The sequence below is a fragment of the Schistocerca gregaria genome, chromosome 2 (genome assembly GCF_023897955.1).
Source record: "Schistocerca gregaria isolate iqSchGreg1 chromosome 2, iqSchGreg1.2, whole genome shotgun sequence".
In the NCBI taxonomy this organism is placed as follows: domain Eukaryota; kingdom Metazoa; phylum Arthropoda; class Insecta; order Orthoptera; family Acrididae; genus Schistocerca; species Schistocerca gregaria.
Window position 1 is genome coordinate 965905757 of NC_064921.1, and position 27677 is coordinate 965933433.

Here is a 27677-nt window from a genome sequence, read left to right on the forward strand (position 1 = left end):
TTAAACAAAGCTTTTGATAATGTTGAGTGGAATACTCTCTTTCAAATTCTAAAGGAGGCAGGGGTAAAATACAGGGAGCGAAAGGCTATTTACAATTTGTATAGAAACCAGATGGCAGTTATAAGAGTCAAGGGGCATGAAAGCGTGGCAGTGGTTGGGAAGGGAGTGAGACAGGGTTGTAGCCTCTCCCCAATGTTATTCAATCTGTATACTGAGCAAGCAGTGCAGGAAACAAGAGAAAAATTCAGAGTAGGTATTAAAATCCATGGAGAAGAAATAAAAAGTTTAAGGTTCGCCAATGACATTGTAATTCTGTCAGAGACAGCAAAGGCCTTGAAAGAGCAGGTGAACGGAATGGACAGTGTCTTGAAAGTAGGATATAAGATGAACATCAACAGAAGCATAACGAGGGTAATGTAATGTAGTCGTTTTATGTCAGGTGATGCTGAGGGATTTAGATGAAGAAATGAGACACTTAAAGTAGTAAATTAGTTTAGCTATTTGGGGAGCAAAATAATTGATGATGGTCGAAGTAGAGAGGATATAAAATGTAGACTGGCAATGGCAAGGAAAGCGTTTCTTAAGAAGAGGAAATTGTTAACATCGAGTATAGATTTAAGTATCAGGAAGTCATTTCTGAAAGTATTTGTATGGATTGTATCCATGTATGGAAGTGAAACATGGACGATACATAGTTTGGACAAGAAGAGAATAGAAACTTTCGAAATGTGGTGCAACAGAAGAATGCTGAAGATTAGATGGCTAGATCACATAACTAATGTGGAGGTATTGAATAGAATTGGGGAGAAGAGGAGTTTGTGGCACAACTTGACAAGATGAAGGGACCGGTTGGTAGGACATATTCTGAGGCATCAAGGGATCACAAATTTAGCATTGGAGGGCAGCGTGGAGGGTAAAAATCGTAGGGGGAGGCCAAGAGATGAATACACTAAGCAGATTCAGAAGGATGTAGATTGCAGTAAGTACTGGGAAATGAAGAAGCTTGCAGATGATAGAGTGTCATGGAAAGCTGCATCAAACCAGTCTTAGGACTGAAGACTACAACAGCAACAACAACAACAACAACATCTCTTCTACTGCAAGCTCTTATTTTGGGAGCAGGTAGTGTGAACCAAAACAAGAAGAAAAATTCAGTGAATAAGAGCTCTAGGATGTTTCCTTTAAGAGATACGAGCACTTGCACATCTCCGCCGCTGTGAATTACATTTTAATGAACAAGAGCTCATAGCTCTTAAGGTGTGAATTTTAGTTCCCTTGCTTACAGGACTGTTTTTCTTGCTTTGGTGTAAGGAAACTGTCCTAAAACTGTGTAATGGTAATTTATTTGCACCCTGTATAGACGCAGATGAAGGTAACTTTACTTCCATCAGTGATGCCAACATTAAAGTGTGCACTCTGCAAAATATTGCTGGCAGCCGTAGTTTACAACGCTGGCTTGTGAATTAGTCGAGAGCAGAAGTGCGCGGTGGCGAGACCGGAACAGGCACTTCGGAACCGGCAAGTGGTCGCTTGAGCTGGTCGCTGCTCTGCCGGGGACCGCACAGTGGCCGGTCGAAGGACCTGCACGCCGCGCAGCTGGGCTGTGGGTCAAGGCCGCCTCCGGCACCCGCTGTGTGACCCGCCATGTCGAGCCGGTGTGTTCTTTTTCCGCTTCTTTGTACTGCCCTCCCACCACCGGCCTTGCGTGCAGCTGTGAAAAATATACATTCTGGCAGCCACTTCGTTTCTGACACAGCGAAATTACCCACGTTCGGACGATTTACGTCTGGTAACTCGGCAGTCAGCAGCGGGAGGTCGACAGGGTCCTAAAATGGAGAGAAATCTGGCTTTGGCTCACGCAACAATGCACACTTGTGCGAAGTCTCCAGTTCTTTCTTTATCGGTGTGTGTGTGTGTGTGTGTGTGTGTGTGTGTGTGTGTGTGTGTGTGTGCAAGCTTTCGCCTTCTTGCTTGCTTCATTATAGCCGCATTTGATAAACATGACCTCACTCGCACCAGCTTACGAATACGGATTCAATCGACTCTTGTATGAACGATGACAAAAACTTGGCTTGATTTTAACTTGCGCTTACGATTACAAATGTTTAGTTTAAAAACATTTTACAAGGTTATATAGCCACTTAGTCTATATTTGGTTTTACGTAATTTGTGTTACTTGTTATGTTTTGCGCACATCCGTTTTAATCCATTTGTTTTACATAACGTTATATTAATTTACTCGCCTTATGGTTGGCGTCCCATCTGGCCCCTACTGCCACAATAGCGCACTTTGTGCTTTCCAGTCTGTCATAGCCGTACCTGTGTGAGCACTAGACGCACGTATTATGCAGTACACAGCTGATACCGCGTTTACATTTTTGCAGGTGGGGTCCTACGCTGTGCCGCTGCGGTGGTGTCTGCTGGTTTGCTTTGGGTAACATACGGCTTTCTGAACCTTTTTTTAAATTTTATCGTCTCCTTCACACACGGAGTGACATATTGTAATTTGTCCTTTAATTGGGTCCACTTCTCAATCAGTGTGAATATATGACGGAATTGTTTTATATATATTTACTTTTACGTAAGTTTTCGAACACGTTTCAGTTATTTATTCACACAGTAGTACAAGACAGAACTATTACCCTTCTTCTCTTTATTTTCAATGGATTGCTTTCTTGTGTTGTAGACAATCTGATGGCGCCCCAACAGGGTGAAAAACATTATTGAAATTAAGTAACTGTGCAACACCGACTGTTTTTCAATTTCAAACATTATTTCATTTGCATCCATAGATCAATTTCATGCATAATTTAAAATTACGTTTACTATCAAAGGGTTCAATTTTCATTCATGAATGTCCAATGTTTTTATCACCAGAACCACGACCAACATCCAGACTAAAGTGAAGTTTCAACTATTCCTTTTACAACTAGCCTGGACTTGAAACTTTCTGGCAGATTAAAACTGTGTCCCGGACCGATACTCGAACTTGTGACCTTTGCCTTTCGCCGGCAAGTTTTAATCTCTCAGGAAGTTTCATATCAGCGCAACTCCGCTGCAGAGTGAAAATCTGATTCTGTAAACATCCCTCAGGCTGTGGCTAAGCCATGTCTCCGCAATATCCTTTCTTTCGTGAGTGCTATTTCTGCAAGGTTCGCAGAACTTCTGTAACGTTTAGAAGGTAGGAGACGAGGTACTGGCAGAAGTAAAGCTGTGAGGACTGGGCGTGAGTCGTGCTTGGGTAGCTTAGATGGTAGAGCACTTGCCTGCGAAAGGCAAAGGTCCCGAGTTCGAGACTCGATCCGACACACATTTTTATTCTGCCAAGAAGTTTCATATCAGCGCACACTCCGCTGCATAGTGAAAATATCATTGTGGAAGCAGTCTGGAGTTCTTGCAGCCGCTGTTTTGCTTTGAGTTAGGTGAGGTTTCCACCAAAACCAACAAGGAAATGTAGTCACATATCGTGAGATCAGGTGACTTCAGAGCGAAACGGTGCAGATGCGAGATGCGTACGCAGCTTACAACCAATTCATTGTCGAGACAGATCATTGCCAAGAAATGATGTTACATGCAAGTGCCAGAGAGGCGATCCTCCATCCTGTCGAAAACTTTTGGAAAGACTTCACATTTGGCGTCGACTGTACTATTAATCGCAGTATCCTCTATAGCAGTTTCGACCGTAGGTTTTTAGAGTACATAGCTGTATGGAGATAAACAGCGATTAATTTACTTATAATCAATTATTCAAAATGACTGTCACACACACAGTGCTAGTTACGAACGGTGCACAGGCAGGGTGACGACTCCAGCGAGCGACCAAATGTTGTAAATTGCCCTGAAGATGATCCCACCGCGGGTTGAAACCGGTTGGCGGCAAAATAAATAATGGGATTATGACTGTCATTTTGAATAATCGACCGTAGGACATTTGTCAAGTTATTATACGTGCTGAAAACACGGCAGTAGGCGATATTAATAAAAAAACAAGGCCCTTAATTTCTCCCGAACAGGCTATGAAGGGCCAGCGGTACCAACCGGCCGCCGTGTCATCCTCAGCCTACAGTCGTCACTGGATGCGGATATGGAGGGGCGTGTGGTGAGCACACCGGTCTCCGGGCCGTATGTCAGTTTACCAGACCGAGGGCTGAGTGCACGCCCCTTGCCAACAGCACTTGGCGGACAGGATGGTCACCCATCCAAGTGCTAGCGCAGCCCGACAGCGCTTAACTACGGTTATCTGATGGGAACCGGTGTTACCACATCGGAAATGGCGTTGGCCGAAATTAATAAAAGCAATAAAAAATAGCGTGAGCCTGTAGGGCTCTTTCTCACGCACACCATCGGTATGAGTCTCATTAGGTTCACGAAATTTTATCCCACCCGTCACACACCGATGGTGTATGCGACAAAGGGTAACCCAAGTCACAGGAGGCTCATGTCATTTTTATCAATGTTACACACTTCAACAACTGTGCTGCATCAACCCGAAATGTCGTGCAGGTGCGTAGCTATTGTGACTTTTTGTGTGTCGATCGGAAGGTCATCCCTGGCGTTATTTGCAAAGATACAAACAGGCACCACAGGCGCCACGCACCGGCAGAACGTCGCTCTAGAATGAATTGCAGCATTTCAGTTGAAAGTAAAGCACCAATAGAGGTGTATTAGAGACATGTGCGGAACGGCAGAGTAAATATCCATCATGCCATGAAACATAATGCCGCGTGACCGGTTATCGGGTCTGTATTACCACGTTACGTGCAGAAGTCTGGAGCCAAAGTGGTTTCGTGTGGCTGTGGTATTGGGGCCAGAAGACAGCAGTGTTGAGGACTGTTCTACGTACCCCATTATGTTTGAGCTCAGAATATGTTTTAAAATTTAGTATTTTTTTCCACCCTCAGCAACTGCAGTCGTATATAACGAAATTACAGGCAACCAGCAACAAGAAAATTTAATTTCTTTACCGGTTTCGAATACCTATGGCCCTCCTTCAGGAGACAATACCTGTCGCATTCTCTGCAAGAGTCAGTAGAATATGTCTACAGCGAAATGCTTGAACTGCGATTTATTCTCAAATAATATTCTTAAGAATTTATGTTATTTACTAGCGATTCATCAAGGACATTAACACATTTAATCACACTATGTAAGCATGGAAGTAGCTCCCAGGGAGTAACTGGTGAAGTCATAACCAATTTCCTTTTAACCAATGGAAATTTTATTCGCTTTAATAGTGCCTAAAAGCATTTTTTTAAGAAACAGATTTAAAATTATAATCAGAAAGCACCCTCTAAATATCAAAGTTGCAATTTATTCAGAGGCAGAAAGAAACAAGTTTTGACTGTATGAGCTTTCGGGCAGAGAACCTTGCCGCTCCCGTTTGACACGGCCGTAGTTACGGCCGCTCACAACAACCTCTGAAAGACCACACTGGTGCAAATCTGCATCACACCAGATAACTTTAAACTAATAGTTTTAACAATTTACACAAGCACACAGACTATGGACCCCCCGTAGGAGGGATGGAAATGGTACAAAGCAGTAACAATTAAAATATTATTAATCTTTCCACCGAAGGTGAAACTTGATTTTAACTTCTAAGAAAATTCTTACGGTGAAAGTGTGACAACTTCATATACTAAATTAATCATTTAAATAAAGGCCGATGAAATGCAATCTTATATAAAATTCTACAAGGTTGGCTAAACAATAGTTAAGATGCTCTACAGTATACAGATACCGCCTCTCAAGATCATAGGCAATAGTATCAAAGTTTCCAAAGCTAAAAAAATATTTCAGGTATTAGGCCGTTACACTCCATGCAATAAATTCGTAAACCCACCAAATCCGACAAACATGACAGAGGCAGCTACTATCGTACGGTACATTGATAGGCAGATTACCGAGCAATCGGAACCGCAGATTGCTCTAACCCGCCCCTACTCCACAAGGGAGAAACTGACCACCCAATCTATAAACAACCACATTCCTGCGGGTGGGCAAACGGAGAAGAATGGGGGACGACGCAAAACCAAACGGCTGGTGACCTCACCAAGAAAACAAGTAGAATTTAACAAAAGTAAATCAACAACATATCTCGATTTCTCGAGAAGGCCTGGCGCACCACCCCCGAATCGCTCTCCCGAACCGTCCGTTGCCAGCCGCTTCAACGGACACAGAAAGGCGCGCTGATCTCCCGTCGCATGGCGTCGCAGCTCGCACCGCCCAGACTGATGTCGTGGGTTGACTCCTGTTGCTCTCGTGGCGACCGGACGGCACTACCCCTCGCTATATGGCGCGGCCCACTGGACGCACGTGGAGACCTCACATGCGCCGACGCTCAAGACGGACAAGTCATCTTGTGTCTCAGTGTGCGACGGACCAGCCGATAGATTCAGCTACCAAAGACCATTGCCTGGGCAAACTCGAGCAGACTGGCGGCCTAACGCGCAGACTCAGATGCAGGAACTAGGCCCCAGCCGGGCAACCACTCACTGAGTTCTCTCATTGGCGGAGTGGAAAGACTCTCATTTTGACTGCTTTAAAGGTTGATCCGAACGGCCGGCCGCGGTGGTCTCGCGGTTCTAGGCGCGCCGCCCGGAACCGCGCGACTGCTACGGTCGCAGGTTCGAATCCTGCCTCGGGCATGGATGTGTGTGATGTCCTTAGGTTAGTTGGGTTTAAGTAGTTCTAAGTTCTAGGGGACTGATGACCACAGAAGTTGAGTCCCATAGTGCTCAGAGCCATTTGAACAATTTTTTGATCCGAACGACAGACATGCTAGCACTCCGAACGACAGACAGACACTAACTGCCTAGCAAGTGCGGACGAGAGACAGACTAGCAAGCTGAGGACGAGAGACTGAACCAGACTGGCTGACTGGCGAGCTCATAGCGCCCTTAAATGCACGTGAACAGGCAACGTTTCTCGTTTCCCACCAGAGGGAGACACCAAAGCTGCGATTGCCATAGCGGCGCCACCGCCAGAAACGGAGGCTGACTACTTCACACTACGCGCTGCGGCGCGCTCTTCAAAACAGCAAATTTTACCACGGCTCAGTGCCATAGTCAGGTGGTTCATAGTGTCTGTACAAAATGTTAAAAATCTACAGCAAATGGATGTCAAGGGAACCGGACGGTAATTTTGTGGATGACATATGCCACCTTTTTGTAGACAGGTGCGACATGTGCTTCCTTCCAGCTACTGGGCACTGCGTTTTATTCGATGGATCTGGGACATATTATAGTCAATAGAGGGTCTAACTCAACCGCGAATAGGGTATACAATCTGATAGGGATACTATCTGGCCCGGAGGCTATGAGCGGTTTCACTGATTTCAACTATTTCTTAATGCTACTGACAATAATATCTATCTCAATCATCTTTTCAGTGGTACGAGTATTAATACCCCCGGGTTTGACTTTGCAGAGGAACATTTTAGAGCGAGGGTGCCGCAAAATCTTGGCGGCAAGAGCCGGCAGCCGTAAACACGGGCGACGAGACGTGGGACATTGCGCTCCGGCCAGGCCTGAGGAGTCCTGGTGGAGAGAGAGAGAGAGTGAGAGAGAGAGAGGCGGGGAGCCGCCCGCCTGCTGGACAGGCCGTTTGCCGCGAGGAATGCCCGCCCCCCTCACCAGAAAAGAACACCAAGTGCTGCGCCTCGCTTAACGGCCGCTGCCGACGTCCGCCAACCACTGTGTCGACTCGGAGAAGCTCTCCTTCTGCAATCCTGGGAATGTGGCAGCGGTGTCTGGATGCCACCTCGTGCGTGTCGGAATAGTCTCCTCTGAATGCCTCTCTAGGTGGTATAGCCACGCACTGCTCTCGTGCAAAATCCGAAATCACATTGTGCGCTCACAGTGATTCGGTTATCGAGTGAAGTATGGTATAATAGAAAGTGTTTCTGAAGAAGAGAAATTTGTTAACGTCGAATATAGATTTAAGTGTCAGGAAGTCGTTTCTGAAAGTATTTGTATGTAGTGTAGCTGCGGCCGGACAAACTGCGTGACTACCACACACTATGTCTACTTCACCGACTCCTCGTCGCGCAAGCACCGCAGTACCTAGCTTCAGAGATTAAAAACCTGTCATGCCATCATAATCGAAACACGAGGTCACTCTTATCTGGTATCCTAACTGTGCCCACTCACAAAACAAAAACTTTTGCAAACTCCTTCTCAGTTGCCGCTGTCCGCCTCTGGAACAAACTGCCCCTTACCTTGAGGAAAATTCAATCTACTGTTGCTTTTAAGAAGAAGTTGAAGCATTTCCTACTATCATCCGCATAAAATTCTCCACAAAATTAATGTGCAAGGCCAATCCTCTCATCTGTCAAATAGCAAAGCTAGCGACTCCTATCTTGCTCCTGAGGTGCCTTCCACTTCATCTATCTCTATTAGCCACACAGTCTTCTTTTCCTTTATATTTTCCTTGATCATGTTTCATCATGTCTCTCTATTCTTCTCCTCCCTTCACCATGAGTCTCCCTCATACTCCCTGCTGCCAGCACTCCTACCTAAAATCTTTCTCTTCAATAATGTATTTTTCGAGGTGTGCCTTTCTAATTGTTTATCTCACTTTTTGTATTAGATGTAGTTTAACATGCCTACTAAAACATATGACTGTAAAATATGTAGAATGCCTGGTTAGATGTAAGAGAGGGCCTGATGGCCCTAATCTTGCCAGGTTAAATAAATAAATAAATAAAATAAATAAAACTATGTATGGAAGTGAAACATGGACGATAAATATTTTGGAATGGAAGAGAATAGAAGCTTTCGAAATGTGGTGCTACAGAAGGATGCTGAAGATTAGATGGGTAGATCACATAACTAATGAGGAAGTATTGAAAAGGATTGGAGAGAAGAGGAGTTTTTGGCACAACTTGACTAGAAGAAGGGATTGGTTGGCAGGACATGTTCTGAGGCATCAAGGGATCACCAGTTTAGTATTGGAGGGCAGCGTGTAGGGTAAAAATCGTAGAGGGAGACCAAGAGATGAATACACTAAGCAGATTCAGAAGGATGTAGGTTGTAGTAGGTACTGGGAGGTGGAGAATCTTGCATAGGATAGAGTAGCTTGGAGAGCTGCATCAAACCAGTCTCTGGACTGAAGACAACAACATGGTATAATTATGTCGACTTCTTGCTTGTAAATCTAAGACAGATTCGAAGCGCTCTAACTGTAATTAATCCACAGCGTCAGACGACAGGCTCTTTCATAGGCATTGCATAAATTTTCGCGTTACGAAAGTTCGTGACACTCAGAAATTTTTGCCGACAACGTAACTTTACTTGAACTTGTCCGTTTCGTTTCATATCAGTCTTTCTACTTGAATTGACTTTATAAGCTTTCTTCAAGTAATTCAAGTCCTTTTTTCAATTGTTTTCTCTTTTAGAAATTATCTCCATAATTACTAACATTTACTGGAAGTGAGAATCACGCTTTTTTCGGAGTGACGTAATATGTTTTGTTTCCGATAGCTTCTATGAACTTCTGGTGTCACCGCCGGACACCACACTTGCTAGTTGGTAGCCTTTAAGTCGGCCGCTGTCCGGTAGTATACGTCGGACCCGGGTGTCGCCACTATCAGTGATTGCAGACCGAGTGCCGCCACACGGCTGGTCTAGAGAGACTTCCTAGCACTCGCCCCAGTTTTACAGCCGACTTTGCTAGCGATGGTTCACTGACTTCTACGCTCTCATTTACCGAGACGATAGTTAGCATAGCCTTCAGCTACGTTATTTGCTACGACCTAGCAAGGCGCCATTATTCGTACTATTGATATTGTGAAATATGTCTTGTAATAGGTTGTTCCATTTGAAACAAGGAACAGATAACTTGTTCAGTCTCTAGTCTTAGTTCATTTGGACAGAAATCAGTCACTGTTCATGATCTGTACAGAATATTTGTAGGCCGCAGTCTGAAACCCAATAGAAGGGTCTATTGGTCAATAACAATACTTGCCTGTAAGCATTTACGTAGCTCTACGAATATCAGTCTTTGACTCAGGTCAATACACAAGTTTTTTTTCATATCATCGCAATGTATTCTAGCTACCACTGATTGAATCTGGTTATGTTCTATGACTGACCTTGAGAACGACGACTGCGTCATTGGCGGACTACACACAGACGACAGCTGGTATGTCTAGGAATAGGGGAAGGCATCTGCGTGAATGTGTGTCACGCCTATCTGTAGCAGAAGTTTGGGAAATATTCTGGAGAGGGCTCTGAATACGTGCTATTACTTAAATAACCTTCAATGCAATAAGACATTCACTTCGCTGTGCCCCGTTATCCACGATTTTCTCCTGCATTGACGTGTAGATAACATTCTGCATAAGCATTCACTGACTCCGAATTTCAGCACATATTATTTTTGGGGTAGTTAGTTTTCTTCATAGATGGAGTCAAAAAAATTGCCTTCGGTAGACCTCCGGGAATATCTCGAACAAAGTTGCCGCTTTCATATTCGTTGGCTTTGGGAACTCTCAGCCAAACTACCAATCCATCGAAGACCCCCTGACGACATTACAAGTCTGTCCGCCACTACCACCAACATTCTGGCGTCAGGGGGAGGTTATTGAACGTGATGCACACGAGCGTCGGGTGTTTAGAAGGATTACGCACGGCTGTTACCATTTCCTTTCCCTCAAAATTTTAGTCCGTTTCCGCACGACTACTTTCGAGAGTATTTTGGAGACAGTGCTGAGTACGTTCTACCCCTTAAGACACCCTTTAACGCGATAAAATATTCACTTCGCAGTGCCTCGTTGTCGATTGATCAAATATGCTAAAGAAAGTACTGAACCAATATATCCCAAACTTGTGGTTTAAAACACAACGGTCGTCGTTAGAAATAAATTTTTGCGCTGACGTTCCTGAGATAGCGACTACAGCTCTGAGTTCCTATGAAGAAAAATATAGCTTAATGGAAAAGACGATGCTTTTTTGTTTTTGTATCGTACCGAAACCGTGAAGCCGCTCACCAAATTCTACCATTAAAACATTAGTGTAGTTGGTCGTCTTACTTCCAAACAACTATTCTTATTATTACTGTTTTAAAGAGGGAACATGAGGAAATACTCCCCATTGACAGGTAATTGGTAACTGGGTAAGCAAAGTCCGTATAACCGTTCAACACACAGTCTCTTACTTTGCAACTTCATCTCGCTTCCACAAGAATGGGAGCAGCTGAATGGATATTGTTTTCAAGGAAGGAAAAAATACATTCGATGTGCAACGATAAATGTCCGTAATTTTTCACACACAGAAAAAAGTATTTGAGTCCTGTCGGAGGTGCAGTTGGTATATTTAATGCTAGACTAACACCTTAATGTAGTGATATCCCCAGAATTATGCTGGTGGGAACTGCGTTCCTGGTAGGGTCACCCAACGCAGAATGGTGAGTAGGTGAGGGACTAGACAATGAGTAATGCACCTAAGACAGTATATGGGTAACAACCACATTGGCCATCAGCTTAGTCTGACATACAGATGAGCAACATACTCAAAGATTGTAAGATCAATGTAGGAGTGATTACGGAAACCAAGTGCGCAGCTCGTGGTCGTGCAGTAGCGTTCTCGCTTCCCGCACCCGGGTTCCCGGGTTCGATTCCCGGCGGGGTCAGGGATTTTCTCAGCCTCGTGATGTCTGGGTGTTGTGTGCTGTCCTTAGGTTGGTTAGGTTTAAGTAGTTCTAAGTTCTAGGGGACTGATGATCATAGATGTTAAGTCCCATAGTGCTCAGAGCCATTTGAACCATTTGAACGGAAACCAAACAGGAGTTGAATGGTACTAATTTTCTAGAAGATTAATCTTGTTGATACAGTGGAGTATCACCTGAGCAAAGAATATATAGTGGAGTGGCCGTGTTGGTAGACGGAATGTGTGGAGATAACATTCGGTAGTATCCACTGTAAGTAGGCTGTTTAGGTTTTCTTATTGGTAACGCCGCTTAGCGCTCGGTATGAAAAATCACTGGCTGTGCTGTGCGCAGTCTGTGTTTAGTTTGCATTGTTGTCTGCCATTGTAGTGTCGGGCAGCGGCAGCTGGATGCTAACAGCGTGTAGCGTTGCGCAGTTGGAGGTGAGCCGCCAGCAGTGGTGGACGTGGGGAGAGAGATGGCGAAGTTTTGAAATTTGTAAGAATTGGTGTCATGAACTGCTATATATATTATGACTAGTGAGGTAAATACATTGTTTGTTCTCTATTAAAATCTTTCATTTGCTAACTGTGCCTATCATTAGTTAGTGACTCCCGTAGTTTGAAACTTTTAGTTAGCTGGCAGTAGTGGCGCTCGCTGTATTGCAGTAGCTTGAGTAACGAAGATTTTTGATGAGGTAAGTGATTTGTGAAAGGTATAGGTTAATGTTAGTCAGGGCCATTCGTCGTAGGGATTTTTGAAAGTCAGATTGCGTTGCGCTAAAAACTATTGTGTGTCAGTTTAAGCACATTCGTGTATAATTGTTCAAAGAGGACGTTTCACAAGCACAGTCGTGTATAAATTTTTCAAAGGGGACGTTTCGTCACTTGTAAACGAAAGAACCATCACGTGAGTCTTAAATTTGATTGGGGACCTATAACAGTTATAGGAACCTATGCACCAGGGGAGGGAAAAACTAAAGAAACAGATCTCTACTACGAAGAAGTACAGGAACAACTGAATAAAATAAACAACACAGACCAATTTGGAACGAAGAGACAGAAGGAGTATTAGAAAAAAAAATAAAGCATAAAAGGAGTTCTTGAAAGAACGTTCTGAGGGAGCTAAGAAAAATATAACAAAGTTAGAAATGAAAGCAAGAAAATAGTAAGGCAGACACACAGATCTTCACGAGTCACATTTATAAACAGAGTAGAGCTGGACATTCACAACAGACAGGATGTACCATCTAAGCTGCTCAGATACCTAAAAAGAACAGACAGAGACACAGCAAATATAAAATTCCTTCAGAAGATTAAATAAATCATTACGAGAAATTATGATATAATCCAGATGCGGAGGGGTCAACAAAAGAAAAAGCAGAGGAACGGACAGATCTAATAAATCTGATATAGTTAAAACAACCATTAACCATTGATGAATATGAAAAACGGAATAGTACCTGGATAAGATGGAATCAATTCCGAACTGATATTATATGGTGGAACATTCCTAGAATTCAGAGTGCTTTATCTCTGTAACTGAGTTGGCGTACATGCTATATATCAGAAGAATGGAGACGAACTAAACTTATTTGTGTTTAAAAAGAGAGTTAGAAGTTCAGAACTACAGAGGAGTCAGTATTCTGAATGCTTCTTAGAAAAATCGATGGCAAAATAATAAGAGGCTTCGAAATATTCCTGGTTCAATTTTACCAGAACAAGCTTTCGTAAAGGAAAACCCTGTGCCAACGATGTTTTCACTCTGAAACGAATAATACAAAAAAAAAAACAGAATTCAGTTTCAAAACACGTCAAGCGTTTACTGACAATGAAAAATCATTTAGATGCATCCACAGAAAAGAGCTCTCATCAGTAATGGAGAAGAGAGGTTTCCCACGGCGCCTGATAAAAAAGAGCCAAGGTTTATATAAAAACACCAAAATAAGAATAGATACTGGCAAAGAGCTGCGACCGGGAATAGATATAAACCAGGGAGTAAGGCAAGGCGGTATTACGTCACCAACGCTGCTCAACATTTACATCGACGACCTCGTCAGGCAGTGGATGAAGGATGGAGTTACTATAAAACTGGGGCAGATAAATTCGTAAATATACTTTTTACGATCTGGTAAACATACAGGGAAACGAAGAGAGTTACAAATAGCGGTCCATAAGCAATGTAATCCTAAAGTAATACTTGATGATTCAACAACAACAACAAAGACGACAACAGATGACCGTTTAAGGAAAATACCTCATAAAGCATAAGACAAGCATCAGTAACATAACTATAGAACAGCTGTCCTATTTCCTGTACCCAGGAATTGACACAATTTTTGTAGTAGAGAAAGACATAAAAAAGAAAATTAATGTATATCAACGTATATGTGGTGCCATAACATTAAAGGGTAAAACTAGAAGAGAAACCGAAGCCATATTTTGCAAACGTGACAAAAAATAGAAACACCTACAGCCGTCCTTATGATTTTATTTTATTTTGTCGCTACCAGTTTCAACGCTTCATTGCATGATTTCCAGGCTGCTTTTTGATGCTGTACAGGTTGATATGATCTCCATGCATAACCCACCAGTTGCCGGCATTACTAGATACGCAGATAATGTGTCAGCACTCCAACCATCAAACTGTACCGCATCAAAAACAGCCTGAAGATGACGCAATGAAGCGTTGAAACAGGTAGCGACAAAATAAAATAATATCATAAAGGCGACTGTAGGTGTTTTTATTTTTTGTTCCGATAGTAAACGGCCATCGTCCCAGAGACCTCCTGCTAAAAGGATGGACATACAAAATATTTTACCGAGCGAGGTGGCGCAGTGGTTAGCACACTGGACTCGGATTCGAGAGAACGACAGTTGAATCCCGTCTCCGGCCATCCTGATTTAAGTTTTCCGTGATTTCCCTAAATCGTTTCAGGCAAATGCCGGGATGGTTCCTTTCAAAGGGCACGGCCGATTTCCTTCCCAATCCTTCTCTAACCCGAGCTTGCGCTCCGTCTCTAATGACCTCGTTGTCGAAGGGACGTTAAACACTAACCACCACCACCACCACAAACTATTTTGTAAAGTCGTGGCAGTACATGCCGTACTACATAGCGAAGAAAGTTGGAGATTAAGATCCAAAGACATAAGACAGCCTAAAACATCAGAAATGAAGTTGCTTAGGTCACTGAAAGGCTGCACAAGATTAAAAAAAGGAACTAATGAAGAAACAGGAAAGAATAGGCGGTACACATTTTAACTGAAAAAGCAGTCCTACGAAAGCGTCTTTGGAAAGGGCTTGTCACCTCGGAAAACACATCGACAAGCTATGGAATACAATGCTATTCGAAGAAGGACTTTGGAAAGGCCAAGAACGAGATGGTGAGGTCGGTCGCAGGACAAAAAGCCAAATCCAGGATTCTCTGTTGGTCCATTACGGCCAGGGGACATGTCTGGTACGTATTTTTCAATTCAATGAACTTTACGAACAGCCGCAGGCTTCAAGATATTTTATTTTATTCTGAAAGCTACAAGTTTCGAAAATTCTTTTTGCCATTTTCAGGCCTCATACGCTTTTTCTCAAATCAACAAACTTATCGTGTCGCGCCATAAAACTGGATATCGGGTATTCCAATCGTTGTGCGGCTGGTTCTAACGAAAGCGGCACAATGATTGGAATTCACGATATCCAGTTTTATGATGCGATAAGATAAGTTCGTTGATTTGAAAAAAGCCTATTGGGCCTGAGGATGTCAAAATAAATTGCCGAAACTGGTTGCTTTCAGAATAAAATATAATATCTTGAAGCGTACGGCTGTTGGTAACGTTTATTGAATTGAAAAATAATTTTGGATTGTCTGAGGAAGAGGAATTTGGTTTTGCAAAGCTAAAAGAGATGTTAGAAAAACTATCCTAAGGGCGTCCGCAATGGCACAGGAGATGTATTTTAGTCTGCAATGAGAAGCAATGAGAGTGGGGAAGAAAACCTGAAACGACGCGGATAAAGAAAAGTTTGTGCAAACAATGGAAAACATAACATAAAGACGAATTTGTGATACGGAATATAAGAAAAGACGATACAGAGGTCGAATACGATGGAATGTGAGATACGGCATGTGAGATAGGGAACAGACTGCAGGAGAAAAGAGGCCCGCAAATGCTTGGATCTCGGGCGCTGCGATACCTCCCATCGTTTCTCCAGCTGATCTAATGCCGCCCGCGAATATTGGTTTCGGTGTCAGCCAGCGCCGCATCCACACCGTTCTCTCATTTCCATGCAAACCTTTCTCCGGTTACTGTGCAGTACTTCTACACTTCTGCAGAGCCCTCTTCTGAATCTCTAGTCCACACTGTGGGATTAGCTTTAAGAGAACCTATGGATGTTCAAACAAGGCAAAAACGTCCAGAGTGTCGTAATAGAAAATCAAAATAAAACTGGTTTTGCTGTTTCTGCGACTAGGGAAAAAAGGTGGAGCACTTATTTCAGTGTTATGTAGGTCAGCAGTGTGCGATGAGGATTTGTTTTAGGAAAGGGAGAAGGGGTGTTGCTAGAAAACTTTTGGAACTAGCGGGATTTTAAAATTTGGCCTTTATCCACGATTCAGGTAATATCTACATACGTCTCTCGTTTGACGTAAATATGTACTTTAATCCATACTTATGCATAAGAGGATAAAAATTCACATATTATGTAGTATAGTAGACTACACTGTAGTTAAGTCCACTGTGATTGTTATCTACACTGGAATGAGGTACAAAGTCGCCATACTAGAAGCTTACAGACGGGTAACATAACCACAATAACATTCCCTAATATTACGAGAAGTTACTACGAACGGCTGAAACGGCACCGAATTTCCGTAATGTGAACCGAATGAGATTAAACTGTTTGTTCGGACCTTTTCGTCCTCCAAGGTACCTTCCTATAGGCAACGATAAAAGAAACCGCCACCTCTCAAAAAATCGTTTCGGTTGTCTTCAGAGGGGATTTTCGCCGGAAACTTTCGTCCCTCTTTAAAGTGTGTAGTTTTTACCGGAACGTACAGTGAGGACCTACGTAAATACAGTCCATCTCAAAGAAGATAATAGGCAGGCCGAGTGAAATCGTGCGCTAGGTTACTGTTTGCATGTTTGCTGAGAGCTGTTCGTGGATGACTTTCCTTCATATTTTTCTAGGTCCTTATACAGCCGGAAAACGTCTAGATAGCCCAATCGATCTTAAAGATCGAGAGGTATTGGGGCTCCATGTTACCGATTCCAAGTTTGCTGATGTATCTGCTAGTAGAAGACCTCCCTTGATCTGTTTCTAGGTCCCTGCCCCGCCAGAAAACAAGCAGATAGTCAGTGAAGTAGTGTAGTTACTGCTTGTTACAATTATGATCCTAGGGTGGTACTGATCTCGCAGTTTAGTGACCTAAAACACTAATCATCATCATAATCATCACTTTGATCATTGAGCTGGGAAAACAAAAACGAATAATACCATACACTAATATAGAAACGAATTACAACCTATATCTGATGTGCAATGACCGTCCTTCCAACTCAGTGATCATTGCTTTTGGCTGCTAAGTGGAGGTCTGGAGATCGGTTTCCAGTGCTTTTAGGATTATTTCTCGATGGGGGAACTGGAATAAGGTGCACTCAAGAACTTGATACCAACTGAGAAGCTACTTGTGTGAGAAGTAGTGACTACAAGGCAACGAAAGCCAGCAGTGGCAACGAGAGTGGTGTGCTGATCCCACATGCCTCAAAACCGCATCCGAAAATTGCCATTGCCGAAGGGTGACAAGGCGGTCGGTTGGAACCGGTTGGCTCGTACCTTGGCTTTGCGTTTGTGCACAAAAATATCTTGACTAGGCCCGTAAATGTTTTGACAGTTTCAACAAATTTTTCGTTCCTCTCAACGTCAGTGAAGTAGTGTAGTTACTGCTTGTTACAATTATGATCCTAGGGTGGTACTGATCTCGCAGTTTAGTGACCTAAAACACTAATCATCATCATAATCATCACTTTGATCATTGAGCTGGGAAAACAAAAACGAATAATACCATACAGTGTACGTGTTCTCCTTCTGTCTCACATTTGTAACCGGATTGAGAATAAACAGACGAAAGATGAATGAGGAGTAGCAGAAATGAGAGTAACGATAAAATTAACATCAAAAGTTGTGGTTAAAGATTTCTGCTACCTTGGAAGATAAATAACACTTGACGCACGAAGCGGGTAACCGGCAAAGGCGCAGAGAACATTAGGCCAAAATAAGTGTACTTGTATCAAATATAGGTCTCAATTTGAATAGGATATTTCTGAGAATGTTCATTTGTAGCAAAGCGCTGTGTGACAATGAATCATGGAATACGTTAAAAACGGCAAAGAAGTGAATCGAAACGTCTCAGATGCTGAAAATCTGGTGGACTGATGAGATCAAAAATGAAGTGGTCCTCTGGAGAATCGGCGAAGAACGGAACATCTGGAGTACACTGAAAGGAGGAACGGACAGGATGATAGTATATGTGTTAACACATCAGGGAAAATCTTTTATAGTGCTAGTGGGAGCTGTAGAGGGGAGAGAGTGTAGAGGAAGACAGTGTTTGGACTAGATCCGAGGAATAAGTGCTGAGATGAAGAGGAGGAATTTGTGACGGGCCACATCAAACCAGTCAGAAGACTTAATCTGTATAATAATAATAACAATATGAATTACTTGTAGCCGGCCGGTGTGGCCGGGTGGTTCTAGGCGCTTCACTCTGGAACCGCACGACCGCTACGGTCGCAGGTTTGAATCCTGCCTAGGGCATAGATGTGTGTGATGTCCGTAGGTTAGTTAGATTTAAGTAGTTCTAAGTTCAAGGGGACTGATGAGCTCAGATGTTAAGTTCCATAGTGCTCAGAGCTAATTACTTGTAGGAACTCCTCTTTGAGTCTCAAGAAGTGTATGTTGTTGAAACTAGGACAGTTTCCTCAATTTTAGCCCAGGTGCCTAACAAGCATTGTGAAACAATCTTTTATACTCTCCCAAATATTAATTATCCACTACTGACCGCCTAAGACAACGTAGGAAACTACCACTGCCTATTTGACATGATATTCATGGAGTTGACTGGCCTCTTTCCTATCAGTAGATGAAAATTTAAGATATGGTGTTACAGTAGCCAGGTTTAGCTGAGAATGAAGTGGACTAGTAACATAAGAAACGAGAAGAAATGGCGATGAGAAGAACACGGAGAAAACATTGACGATAAGTTGGGATTCAAGACTTCCTAGCAGATGGAACTCCTCCAAGGATGTGTGATAACACAGCTGGCGTCTACAATGTACATAAATGATCTAGTACAGAGCGTCGTAAGCTCTTTTAAGGCTTTTCACAGATCCTTCGGTTGACTAGATACCAATACCAGAGCATAGGAAGACCTACGGAGGATTGCCGAATGGTGCACTATCTGGCAGTTGACCACGAACATTTATAAATGTTACATATTGCCCACATATAGGAAATGAAATCCATTGTTATGCAAGTACACTATTGATGAAAATTGTTGGAAACCGAATGTCCTGTAAAATATGTAGGCATATCCGTCCGGAGGGAAGTTAAGTGGGATGACCACATGAAACAAATACAACGAAAAGCAAGCGTTTGATTGAGATTCGTAGGAAAAGTATTAAGGAAATGTAGTTCATCCACCAAAGAAGTAGCTCAAAAGGCGCCGATTCTTGAATATTGTTCATCAGTCTGGGGCCTTTGTAGATAGGAGAGATAGAAGAGATACAGAAGATTCAACGAAGAGTGGAGCGTTTCGTCACGGGATCATCAAGTCGCGCGACAGCGTTACCGAGATGCGCGACAGCGTTACAGAGATGCGCAGCAAACTCCATTAGCAGACGGTACAAAAGAGGAGTTATGCATTATGGAGAGGGTTAGTATAGAAATTTGTAGAGAAGAGATGGAGAGGCGGACAGTATACTACGTCATCCCACATATATATCACGAGATGACCGCGACGAGAAAATTTGAGAAATTAGACCTAACAGAGAGGCGTACCTACAATTATTCTTCAACGCAGCGATAGCGAATAGAGCGAGGGGGGGGGGGGAGGGGAAATTGGTTAGTGGTACCAGAAGTATCCTCCGCTGTGCACCGTCGAGTGGCCGTTTGGAATATTAATGTAGATGTAAGGACATGATGATAGAAGATGTGTTAATAAATCAGGGAATAACTTCTGTGGCATTGAGGAAAGCCGTAGAGGACAGAAACTGTTCTTCTCGGCAGACACTGCAATATATCCTACTACTAACTAAGGCCATTGGCTGTGATACTGAAAAGTAAATGAGGTAATAAGGTTGACACAGACGAGGAAGTTGTAGCGGAGAGTATTAAACCAATGAAATTGATGCCTCAGTCATGGGTATCACTCATGATGTCGGAAAATGCTTACGTTGTATAGAACTGGGTTTGCGTTGTGTTTGGGTCAGTCAGTCAGTTTCGTTTTCCGCGGAGCACTTGTACAATTAATCGTAGTGATGTGGAAGGAGATATTTTACACTAACATCGCATATTCATGTGTAAATATGGCTATAGGCTGACCATTACAAGTCTTTCTTTTAGTTTTTATTTTATTTTCCATTGCTTTGAATGTCCAACACGTTTTCTACCTTACAAAAACAGAAACTCTTCTACAGCAGAGAAAAAATTATCAAGGAGAAACTTCTTCAGCATTTTCAAATTAAACTTTGCTGTGTATACGACGTTTTATATCATTGGGTAGATGATCAAAACGTTTGGTGACAGTATTGTCTGTCCCTTTTTGGTGCTTAAGACCGATGTGGAATGAAGGAAACTGGTGAAGTCTCGTGCAGACAAAAAGCTTTATTCTTCGATAAGATTTCTCCGGGTGTGACGTTTCTCTTTGTCGTTCTGATGCAAGGTCCCTGCAATAGTAGCCGAAACGTCAACACACATATCACATATTACGTGGTCACACTAACAGAGACAATGAACACCAGCCACGAAAGCTTACGCTCGTACACCTTGCATATTCTCTCCGAAAAACAGTTCTCGAGATTCACCACTGATAACGCGTTGCCTTCAGTAACTAAATCCCACTAACGAAACGAGTATCACGTAGTGCAACCAATGACAATCGCGGCTACTTGCAAACTTTCTTTTTCCTTTCTGGAGACCGGCAGGATTTAGGGCCCTAAGAGAGAGGAACGTACGTCGGCCGTGGCTAGAGTTTGCGGCTTCCGAAGAGCGAGGTGTGTCCGTGGAACGCGTCCCAGAGACACCGGCCTCTGCTTTGTGCTGAGAGGCATTCCTCGGTGTACCCGCGACGCCGTCAGGGCAACACAGCGCTCTGTACCCAGGGACCGAGAGAGGCTGCCGGTTACGTACTGGCGAGAATTCACCGTCTACGGCTCTCTCTACTATGTCAATCAGAATGCTTGTGGCCGTACGGTACTGCTTCGATCTAGGGGCGTTTCCTACACCATTACATCATTCGGCCTTGCTCATATCTGTTTCAAGAACTTCCTTGTGCATAGAATGCCACATCGTTATGCACTGCCCAGTCACGATATTAAAGAGTGTCTGCCAGTACCTGGCACACCCTAACCGCACCGGACAAGAATTTGATCATGCTCGTCCTCATCTTCATAGTATCACAAAAAACATGTGTAAGTAAGCTGTTTAGGTTTTTTTATTGGTAACGCCGCCGCCACGTAGCGCTCTGTATAAAAATCACTGGCTGTGCCGTGCGCAGTCTGTCTTTAGTTTGCATTGTTGTCTGCCATTGTAGTGTTGGGCAGCGGCAGCTGGATGTTAGCGGCGCGTAGCGTTGCGCAGTTGGAGGTGAGCCGCCAGTAGTGGTGGACGTGGGGAGAGAGATGGCGGAGTTTTGAAATTTGTAAGAATTGGTGTCACGAACTGATTTATATATTATGAATATTAAGGTAAATACATTGTCTGTTCTGTATTAAAATCTTTCATTTGCTAACTATGCCTGTCAGTAGTTAGTGCCTTCAGTAGTTTGAATATTTTATTTAGCTGGCAGTAGTGATGCTCGCTGTATTGCAGTAGCTAGAGTAACGAAGATTTTTGTGAGGTAAGTGATTTGTGAAACGTATAGGTTAATGTTACTCAGGGCCATTCTTTCGTAGGGATTTTTGAAAGTCAGATTGCGTTGCGCTAAAAAATATTGTGTTTCAGTTTAAGCACAGTCTTGTAATAATTTTTCTAAGGGGACGTTTCACATGTAACACCATCTCTAGCCTCGACAGTGGTGTTCCTTCAGGGAGGAAAATTTTCGCAGGCTTCTCAGGTATGCCACAGACCTAAAGCCACTTGTTAATCAATAGAACGAAAAACCAGTCGAAGTTCGAAATATTTAATTTTTCGTTCGATGACCAGTTTCGAGCCGAGAGCCATTTTCATATCAACATAACAAAGTTAAAATGGTTTTTCTGAAGATAAATACAGATAATTGTATGCACTGTAAATGTACATTACACATTTTTTGGCATATTTGGAAATGCTATTTTCACTTTGGTCATGTTAATTTGACAATGGGTCTCGGCCCGAAGCTACTCATTGAATGAAAAATGAAATATGTGCAACTTGGTTTCGTTTTTCGTTGTATTGATTAACAGAAGTTGCTGACCCAAATTACTCCAGCACGCTGGAGGTTTGTTCCCACTTAATAGTGATTATATACCCAAACTCCTGAGTGTTGATTGCTATGTATGTTTCACCTGCTGTTCCAAAGAGGCCCAGGCATTATATATGCGAATAAGATCAGGTCCACCGATTGAGTTGTGCTAGGGAGCATGAATGTCGCCCAGGGAACGTTTGCATCCATCTTGGCAGACGGAAGAAGAAACTACTAAATTTGGCACAGATAATGTGGAACTAAACCTCCTGACCCATTGTGGAATTCCAAGATTCCACTGGCAGGGAAGACCAACAACGGTATTCAGTCTTATTATTTCTTTATTTTTCTGTCAATTGTGTTCGCTTTGATTTGATGGTGACTATTCATGAATGTTTTGGTTCATTTCCAGACTATTTATTATTGCGATCACCAAGCACTTTAGGTTGACTTCAGTGCTAGCACAAGTTTTCGTTAGATGTATCTTCTTCATGGGAGCATGAGTATCCTGCAGTATCTGATACTGATTCACGTCCTACTCCACCAGAATCAGTGGACACGAGTCGTTGTGCAACAATACGCCGAAAACACCACAGAAGTACGTCCATCTCGACCTACGCATTGCATAAAGTACGATTAAACGTCTCATTGGGTCGGCGCTGCACGAGACGTCTTGCATCATTTCCATCCAAATACTGTCTAGCCTGTGTGGTGACTCATCCACGGACAATGTGCAGCTTTATGTGAAAATGTTCACTGCATTCAGTACTCGTTCAAATGTTCATTCCGAGGCTAGTTTAGAGCTGAGAACAGCAGTTGAGGTCGGGTTTGAAAGCGCTTGTCACTGACAAAGCGCCACAGTCGTGTCCGGTTCCTGTTGGATAAAATCTTCTAACAATTACAGTTCTCAAGCCGTGTTACGTAGATGCCAGTGGTATACTATTCCCTCTAGACAATTTGGAGTAACCGCTTTGATACACCAACAGACTGGCTATTTCACTTACGTTGTTATCATGGACGCGTTCACACACATTAGCCCAGGTCTGCCCCTATTACTTCACGTGGACCTGTCTTATAGGGTTCATTACAGATAACTGACTCAGCACCTGAGTCAGCGGTGAAAGGCCATATGACCGTGGCGATCTAAACGACCACTGTTCTAAGGCGGTGATTAATATTAGGTCTACAACTTTGCTTTTGCCGTTTTGCAATAGCCGGTAGTAGCAGCAAGTGGGGTTCGGGTTGTTGGTCATAGGAGTAAAACAGTAAGCCTAGGCATCTGTGAACATAATGCCATAAATTTTTTTGTAGATATGTGATTGCATCATAAGGTTATTCTCAATTAAGTACGTCAACTTAAGTACTCAAATTTTGCCATTTTCTGGAAATTTTAATTTTATGCTTCAACATGAAGAAATTTGCGGCTGTGGCTCTTAAAATGCTGGGTAAGACCAATGGTGAGGAAACGTGCAGAGAATGTTTTCAACGCCTTAAGAACGGTGATTTTGATGTCGAAGACCGGCATGGCAGTGGAAGATAGAACGTTTTCGTAGCTACTGAAACAGACGAAGACAGTCACAGGACATCATTATCGAAAGCAATCGATGCGTTCGAGTCCAGGACCAAAACACAAACGGCCACAGTACAGCGACAGACACGTAAATGTAATTTTGCAGCAGGTCATGTAGCAAAACCCGTCAAAATATACAATGGAAACGGTGAAATGAGAAGTCCTCCGCCGTATTCTCCATATGTTGCTCTCTCTGACTACCACCTTTTTGGATCAGTGGTATACATTTTGGCTGACCAGCATTTCCGATCATATTAACAAGTGCCAAATTGAATCGATTCACGGATCCCTACAAAAGACGCCTCAGTTTACTATGAACCATAATTATTCGTCGTACATATTGCGGTACGCTGTGGATACGCTACGAACAGGTGGAGGAGTCATTCTTCTCATTTCGCAATAACATTTTTGCATTTTCTGTGTATCGTGATGCATCAGATTATTACTAGAAAATTTTGTGTAGTAATATTAAAATCCTCATTAAATCACTTACAGCCAAGTTACATGCCGTTATATTGGGACACACGGCCTTGTCGACTTTCACTGGGAAGTAACAACGCACAAGAATCTGTGTGCTGACCTCATTTAGGTGCGCTGAAATTCGTTACCGACGGCGGACGGAGAAGCTGCCATACCATCACTCGAGCGACGCAGTCACCTGTGAGTAGGCATTCCAAATGAAAGAGAATGCGCAGCGGCACGCCGAACGAAATACGGTTACCAATTTGTCGAGTGCTATGCGGGCGCGGCCCCGTGGGAGCTCGGTTTGAACTTCATCAGTGAGTCATTTGGAAGCGCTCCAAAAGCGGGGAGGTCCGCTGTCCGCTAATTATAGAGACGCCGCCACTATTCTACTCTGCCGAGAACAATCACGGCACGCCAGCATCTGCCCAGCCGCGTTGGCGCCTGTAAACACAATGACACAACCGGCGAACGGAGTGCATTGCACTGCCGGCGATGATACCAGCAGAAGAGCGTTTCATTACGACACTCCCGGCTGTTATAGACTGATGGGCGGTGGCTCTGTGACCACAGACTATTGCGAGACTGAGTGCGGCACGCTGCCGCTGACACGTCACGCTGTGTGGTAAGTACACAGAGCCGAAACCGGCCGCAAATGACGAAAGCCGTTGACATGTGGGACTCTGACAGTGGGCAGACTGTTACGGATCGCCACCTGAGAACAAGCGTCTCGGAAACGGCAAGATTCGTCCTGATTGTGGGCGGAAAGAAATTGAATGACGGTAAAACCAAGCGTAGGCGACGATGTGTTGGGCGTCCACGACTCATCACTGGAGGTCGGAGGATTGCCCACTCTCTTAAGGAGGGTAGGACGTCAAACGGGACGACTTGGAGCTGGAGAGGTACCACTGAACATTTTAATTTCCACTACCTATACTTTTACAAATAAATTCATGAAACTTTGTTAGCATGACCAGGAAGGATTCAGAATTCACACTCTTAGCAGTGGAAGTTCAAAAACATACGAAATAATTTTTTTTTTACAAGTAAAATTTCTTCAATTTTTTCACTTACTAATGGCAGCATTTGTTGCCGTAGGTACACTTTTCTTCATAAGTACGTGATTCTTCGATGAACTTTGCACAGCATACAAATGATACTTAAAGGTGTATGAAACTCTAGAATTTTCTAAATCTATTAAAAACTCTGGTAAAAAGTGAGGTAATTAATATAAAATTTGTGTTTTTTCTAAAAATGAAGTTTAAAATATAACAGTTAATTCATTTTTTCGTAAATTAAATAAATTCTCGAGTTACATACACCTGTGAGTAGAGTATGTATGCTGTGCTAAATTCATCGAAGAATATCTCTAACTTATGAAGAAAATGTACCTGCAGCAACAAATGCAGCTATTAATATGTGAAAAAATGAAGAAGTTTCGCACATAAAAAAATTATTTTGTTAAGTTTTCGTACTTCCACTGCAATGGTTGTGAATCCTGAAACCTTCCTGGTGATACTGACAAAGTTTGATGAATTTATTTGTAAAAGTATAGACACTGGAAATTAAAATGTCCTGTGATGCCTCTCCTGCTCGAAGTCCGCCCGTTTGACGTCTTACCCCCCTTAACACTAGAACGCTAAAGGTGCGAAAATGTTACATTCTCACTAACCAATCGTCAAGTTTACTGCTCCCCATTTTATTCAAAGGAAGTCATAATTTATAGATTATGCATTACTTGATTACAATTATTAGATCTGCAATGGTATCTTATGTATCAAATTAAGTAAAACATGTCCTGTTTTACACCGTACTGTAGGAGGGTTTATTAATCTAGGGTCAAGGAGGGCAGTTGCGATCAGTGGCAGGTCTGGCGACAGAGTGCACTGATGGTGCACGTGGTATGATTTGGGCACAAAGTTCAGCTCACATTGCTGAAGAGTGTGTTCTGACCTTACGCAGGCTCACAACGCGAGAAGAGATTCAAATGTATATACAAAACCGGACACTTCATTTCAAGAAGCATAAAGGAAATGATTAACAACTTAAGCCCGAAGATGTTCTCACGAATACAGGAATCATTGGCTCACGAGGCGTATGCGCAGTTCAAATGGTTCAAATGGCTCTTCTGAGCACTATGGGACTTAACTTCTGAGGTCATCAGCCCCCTAGAACTTAGAACGACTTAAACCTAACTAACCTAAGGACATCACACAACACCCAGCTATCACGAGGCAGAGAAAATCCATGACCCCGCCGGGAATCGAACCCGGGAATCCGGGCGTGGGAAGCGAGAACGCTACCGCACGACCACGAGACGCGGGCTGTATGCGCAGTTGCAAGACATGCTGCTGACGTCAAAGTGAACCCAACCAGCGCTCAGAAGCTAGCAATTGCCACAGAGTATTGTTCTGCAATTGCATTTACGAGCGAAAATAAGGCTGCTAACGGCAGTGGGAATTTTTATTAGTGACTGACAATTGAGTACAGAGTTACGCCGTAGTTAAGAATGTGTTGAGGGATTTTCTAGAGTGAGTTTTTAATTGAAAAACAGCGGTATGTTACGCGATAGTCTGTTCTACTAAGCATAGTTGACTAGTACTCATGTCTCCAAGAAGCAGTCAAGATATTCCTCAGAGCTACTTTTCCAAAGTAAGAGGACTGGTGAGATTCTTTGACCACACTTTGCTTTCCGCCATCTCCCAAAGAATTAAATCTTTGATTTTAAGCTGTTAATGGAAGCGAAATCTTGTCAGATACTACGTGCAGGAATGATAAAGAATTTTAAAATTGAAGTACTATTATATTGGCAGAACTACGAAATACGACTGTAATACCATCAGTTTCGGAGAAACAAGAAATTTTGTTTGCAAGAAAGCGGATGCGACGACAAGGAAGTTGTGGAGCTCGTTTCAGTGGTGGGAGAAATTTTTGATTATTACTACCTAATAGGAATGGGCAAATGTTCCATGCCTGAAGGAACATATTGAGCTGTTAGAAATGTCGGGAGGATATTTTATTTATAAATTAAGCACAAACACCCCGAATTAATCCATCCATAACGTAGACTAACTAATGACCTAAGTGTTTCAGGAATTAAGTGGCTCAAAACGGTTTCATGATCACCTTTCAAAATGGTTCAAATGGCTCTGACCACTATGGGACTTGACATCGGAGGTCATCAGTCCCCTAGAACTTAGAACAACTTAAACCTAACTAATCTAAGGGCATCACACACATCCACGCCCGAGGCAGGATTCGAACCTGCGACCATAGCAGTCGCGCTATTCCGGACTGAAGTGCCTAGAACCGCTCGGCCACCGTGGTTGGCAAGATCATCTTTAGTGAAGCTAA

The 27677-nt window shown here is 43.1% G+C and overlaps 1 protein-coding gene across 2 annotated transcripts in view; it reads left to right on the plus strand.

Moving 5' to 3' along the window:
* Nucleotides 1–27677, plus strand: part of LOC126335453 (chaoptin-like) — a 621718-nt gene that overhangs the window by 43348 nt on the left and 550693 nt on the right. Inside the window, exon 2 of one of the 2 annotated variants that reach the window (XM_049998743.1) lies at nucleotides 2385–2434. The exons of the other annotated variant lie outside the window; for it this stretch is intronic. The gene's annotated coding sequence lies outside the window, so the exon portion shown is untranslated. The remainder of the gene's footprint in view (nucleotides 1–2384; nucleotides 2435–27677) is intronic. 2 annotated transcript variants of the gene reach the window in all.